This window comes from Salvelinus alpinus, chromosome 3, assembly GCF_045679555.1.
Source record: "Salvelinus alpinus chromosome 3, SLU_Salpinus.1, whole genome shotgun sequence".
NCBI classification, from domain to species: Eukaryota; Metazoa; Chordata; class Actinopteri; order Salmoniformes; family Salmonidae; genus Salvelinus; species Salvelinus alpinus.
In genome coordinates, this window is record NC_092088.1 from 92,626,252 (window position 1) to 92,632,251 (window position 6,000).

The 6,000-nt window shown below is 45.5% G+C and overlaps 1 protein-coding gene across 3 annotated transcripts in view; it reads right to left on the minus strand.

Annotated features, from left to right (window-relative positions):
- ugp2b (UDP-glucose pyrophosphorylase 2b) overlaps positions 1–6,000 on the minus strand; it is a 113,899-nt gene that overhangs the window by 15,797 nt on the left and 92,102 nt on the right. The gene's annotated exons all lie outside the window — the stretch shown is intronic.

Consider the following 6,000-nt stretch of genomic DNA (forward strand, 5'->3'; position numbering starts at 1 on the left):
TACTAGATAACAACATCAGGGCAGTAGTTCTTTAATATACATTAGTGTTCTGTTACCTACATCTACTAGCTAACAACATCAGGGCAGTAGTTCTATAATATACAGTAGTGTTCTGTTACCTACATCTACTAGCTAACAACATCAGGGCAGTAGTTCTATAATATACAGTAGTGTTCTGTTACCTACATCTACTAGATAACAACATCAGGGCAGTAGTTCTATAATATACAGTAGTGTTCTGTTACCTACATCTACTAGATAACAACGTCAGGGCAGTAGTTCTATAATATACAGTAGTGTTCTGTTACCTACATCTACTAGCTAACAACATCAGGGCAGTAGTTCTATAATATACAGTAGTGTTCTGTTACCTACATCTACTAGATAACAACATCAGGGCAGTAGTTCTATAATATACAGTACAGTGCCTTCGGAAAGTATTCAGACCCCTTGACATTTTCCACATTTTGTTACGTTACATCGTTATTCTAAAATTGATTATTTTCTACACACAATGCCCCATAATGACAAAGCAAAAACAGGTTTTTAGACAATTTTGCAAATGTATTAATAATAAATAACGGAAATACCTTATTTACATAAGTATTCAGACCCTTTGCTATGAGACTCAATTATATATATATATATATAATTTTTTGCCCCCCCCCACATCTGGGGAAGGTAACCAAAACATTTCTGCAGCATTGAAGGTCCCCAAGAACACAATGGCCTCCATAATTCTTCAATGGAAGAAGTTTGGAACCACTAAGACTCTTCCTAGAGCTGTCTGCCCGGCCAATCTGAGCAATTGGGGGAGAAGGGCCTTGGTCACGGAGGTGACCAAGAACAGGATGGTCCCTCTGACAGAGCTCTAGAGTTCCTCTGTGGAGAGGGGAGAACCTTCCAGAAGGACAACCATTTCTGCAGCACTTCACCAATCAGGCCTTTATGGTGGAGTGGCCAGACGGAAGCCACTCCTCAGTAAAGGGCACATGAAAGCCCGCTTGGAGCCCGTTTTATTTAACAGAATAGAGGATTCTATATATTGTGTGTGTTCTACTGAGGATGGGCCTCTGGGAGATAACACTGACAGGAGATTTACAATGTCTTTTGGGTGATAAAACCTAAAGAGCATTCCAGAGGATGAGTGCAACTGGGTCCTGGACTTCCTGACGGGCCGCCCCCAGGTGGTGAGGGTAGGTAACAACATCTCCACCCCGCTGATCCTCAACACTGGGGCCCCACAAGGGTGCGTTCTGAGCCCTCTCCTGTACTCCCTGTTCACCCACGACTGCGTGGCCATGCACGCCTCCAACTCAATCATCAAGTTTGCGGATGACACTACAGTGGTAGGCTTGATTACCAACAACGACGAGACGGCCTACAGGGAGGAGGTGAGGGCCCTCGGAGTGTGGTGTCAGGAAAATAACCTCACACTCAACGTCAACAAAACAAAGGAGATGATTGTGGACTTCAGGAAACAGCAGAGGGAGCACCCCCCTATCCACATCGACGGGTCAGTAGTGGAGAAGGTGGAAAGTTTTAAGTTCCTCGGTGTACACATCACGGACAAACTGAATTGGTCCACCCACACAGACAGCGTTGTGAAGAAGGCGCAGCAGCGCCTCTTCAACCTCAGGAGGCTGAAGAAATTCGGCTTGTCACCAAAAGCACTCACAAACTTCTACAGATGCACAATCGAGAGCATCCTGTCGGGCTGTATCACCGCCTGGTACGGCAACTGCTCCGCCCACAACCGTAAGGCTCTCCAGAGGGTAGTGAGGTCTGCAGAACGCATCACCGGGGGCAAACTACCTGCCCTCCAGGACACCTACACCACCCGATGTCACAGGAAGGCCATAAAGATCATCAAGGACAACAACCACCCAAGCCACTGCCTGTTCACCCCGCTATCATCCAGAAGGCGAGGTCAGTACAGGTGCATCAAAGCAGGGACCGAGAGACTGAAAAACAGCTTCTATCTCAAGGCCATCAGACTGTTAAACAGCCACCACTAACATTTAGCGGCCGCTGCCAACATACTGACTCAACTCCAGCCACTTTAAAAATGGGAATTGATGGAAATTATGTAAAAATGTACCACTAGCCACTTTAAACAATGCCACTTAATATAATGTTTACATACCCTACATTACCCATCTCATATGTATATACTGTACTCTATATCATCTACTGCATCTTGCCATCTTTATGTAATACATGTACCACTAGCCACTTTAAACTATGCCACTTTATGTTTACATACCCTACAGTACTCATCTCATATGTATATACCGTACTCTATACCATCTACTGCATCTTGCCATGCCGTTCTGTACCACCACTCATTCATATATCTTTATGTACATATTCTTTATCCCTTTACACTTGTGTGTGTGTATAAGGTAGTAGTTGTGGAATTGTTAGGTTAGATTACTTGTTGGTTATTACTGCATTGTCGGAACTAGAAGCACAAGCATTTCGCTACACTCGCATTAACATCTGCTAACCATGTGTATGTGACTAATAAAATTTGATTTGTTAAGGTTTCTGTTCTATACCGTACCAGGGAGATGGTTCCAGTTTGGAGTCGGAGGGACAGACACTGGTCTCTACACAATGAAAACTGTTGACTCAGCAGATACTGCTATGAATTATAGATATCTTTCATACAGATCTTAACCTTGTGACCCATTCTATATATATGTTTGTCATGTAGGTTGAAAGGGGTGTATCTTGGCTATAAAAGACCTTTGTACTTTTGTCTCGTGGCTCTCAACGAATCATTTGATCGTGATTCGTCGACCAGCCATCATTATCGTAGAGCACTCAATTTGATTCACTTTATATGTGTGTGTTGTATTGACCTGCTCCCTTATTAATAAGTGATTAAAGATTTAGTTTAAGTATAACTCTGACTTGTGTGATAAGTTTGTCTCTACTCATTTGATAGTAAAGAAATTAACCACAACACACACACACACACACACACACACACACACGGATATACACACTGAGCCTCTCAGTTAAATGAGAAGTGTAATCTTAGATAATACAGCCATGCACACACACACCCCACCCACCCCTGCCCACATGCAGACTCACACACCCATCCACACAAACACTCTTTATCTGCAGTAAAGAGGTTTTAGAATGTGGGCTTTACTGAGACTGCAGGACATCACTTATTGAGGAGGGTTGTCCTCTGGGCTTTACTGAGACTGCAAGACATCACTTATTGAGAAGAGTTGTCCTCTGGGCTTTACTGAGACTGCAGGACATCACTTATTGAGAAGGGTTGTCCTCTGGGCTTTACTGAGACTGCAGGACATCACTTATTGAGAAGGGTTGTCCTCTGGGCTTTACTGAGACTGCAGGACATCACTTATTGAGAAGAGTTGTCCTCTGGGCTTTACTGAGACTGCAGGACATCACTTATTGAGAAGAGTTGTCCTCTGGGCTTTACTGAGACTGCAGGACATCACTTATTGAGAAGGGTTGTCCTCTGGGCTTTACTGAGACTGCAGGACATCACTTATTGAGAAGAGTTGTCCTCTGGGCTTTACTGAGACTGCAGGACATCACTTATTGAGAAGAGTTGTCCTCTGGGCTTTACTGAGACTGCAGGACATCACTTATTGAGAAGAGTTGTCCTCTGGGCTTTACTGAGACTGCAGGACATCACTTATTGAGAAGAGTTGTCCTCTGGGCTTTAGTGACACTGCAGGACATCATTTATTGAGGAGGGTTGTCCTCTGGGCTTTACTGAGACTGCAGGACATCACTTATTGAGAAGAGTTGTCCTCTGGGCTTTACTGAGACTGCAGGACATCACTTATTGAGGAGGGTTGTCCTCTGGGCTTTACTGAGACTGCAGGACATCACTTATTGAGGAGGGTTGTCCTCTGGGCTTTACTGAGACTGCAGGACATCACTTATTGAGGAGGGTTGTCCTCTGGGCTTTACTGAGACTGCAGGACATCACTTATTGAGGAGGGTTGTCCTCTGGGCTTTACTGAGACTGCAGGACATCACTTATTGAGAAGGGTTGTCCTCTGGGCTTTAGTGACACTGCAGGACATCACTTATTGAGGAGGGTTGTCCTCTGGGCTTTACTGAGACTGCAGGACATCACTTATTGAGGAGGGTTGTCCTCTGGGCTTTACTGAGACTGCAGGACATCACTTATTGAGGAGGGTTGTCCTCTGGGCTTTACTGAGACTGCAGGACATCACTTATTGAGGAGGGTTGTCCTCTGGGCTTTACTGAGACTGCAGGACATCACTTATTGAGGAGGGTTGTCCTCTGGGCTTTACTGAGACTGCAGGACATCACTTATTGAGGAGGGTTGTCCTCTGGGCTTTACTGAGACTGCAGGACATCACTTATTGAGGAGGGTTGTCCTCTGGGCTTTACTGAGACTGCAGGACATCACTTATTGAGGAGGGTTGTCCTCTGGGCTTTACTGAGACTGCAGGACATCACTTATTGAGGAGGGTTGTCCTCTGGGCTTTACTGAGACTGCAGGACATCACTTATTGAGGAGGGTTGTCCTCTGGGCTTTACTGAGACTGCAGGACATCACTTATTGAGGAGGGTTGTCCTCTGGGCTTTACTGAGACTGCAGGACATCACTTATTGAGGAGGGTTGTCCTCTGGGCTTTACTGACACTGCAGGACATCACTTATTGAGGAGGGTTGTCCTCTGGGCTTTACTGAGACTGCAGGACATCACTTATTGAGGAGGGTTGTCCTCTGGGCTTTACTGAGACTGCAGGACATCACTTATTGAGGAGGGTTGTCCTCTGGGCTTTAGTGACACTGCAGGACATCACTTATTGAGGAGGGTTGTCCTCTGGGCTTTACTGAGACTGCAGGACATCACTTATTGAGGAGGGTTGTCCTCTGGGCTTTACTGAGACTGCAGGACATCACTTATTGAGGAGGGTTGTCCTCTGGGCTTTACTGACACTGCAGGACATCACTTATTGAGAAGGGTTGTCCTCTGGGCTTTACTGAGACTGCAGGACATCACTTATTGAGAAGAGTTGTCCTCTGGGCTTTACTGACACTGCAGGACATCACTTATTGAGAAGGGTTGTCCTCTGGGCTTTACTGAGACTGCAGGACATCACTTATTGAGAAGGGTTGTCCTCTGGGCTTTACTGAGACTGCAGGACATCACTTATTGAGAAGGGTTGTCCTCTGGGCTTTACTGAGACTGCAGGACATCACTTATTGAGAAGAGTTGTCCTCTGGGCTTTACTGAGACTGCAGGACATCACTTATTGAGAAGGGTTGTCCTCTGGGCTTTACTGAGACTGCAGGACATCACTTATTGAGAAGAGTTGTCCTCTGGAACGGCGTGGTGGTGTCCCTCTATAGGCAGCACTTTGCTATACATACAGGGAGCTCCAAAAGTATTGGGACAGTGACACATATTTTGGCTCTGTAGTCCATCACTTTGGATTTTAAATGATGCAATGACTATGAGGTTAAAGTGCAGACTGTCAGCTTTAATTTGAGGGTATTTGATGAGTGAGGAAGTTTACGGACGCACAAATATCATACCCCCAAGACATGCGAACATCTCGCCCTTACAATAACAGGGGAGGTTAGCACACCCCCAAGACATGCTAACATCTCACCATTACAATAACAGGGGAGGTTAGCATACCCCTAAGACATGCTAACATCTTACCCTTACAATAACGTGGGAGGTTAGCACACCCCCAAGACATGATACCATCTCACCATTACAATAACACGGGAGGTTAGCATACCCCCAAGACATGCTAACATCTCGCCCTTACAATAACAGGGGAGGTTAGCATACCCCTAAGACATGCTAACATCTCACCCTTACAATAACAGGGGAGGTTAGCATACCCCCAAGACATGCTAACATCTCAGCCTTACAATAACAGGGGAGGTTAGCATACCCCCAAGACATGCTAACATCTCACCATTACAATAACAGGGGAGGTTAGCATACCCCCA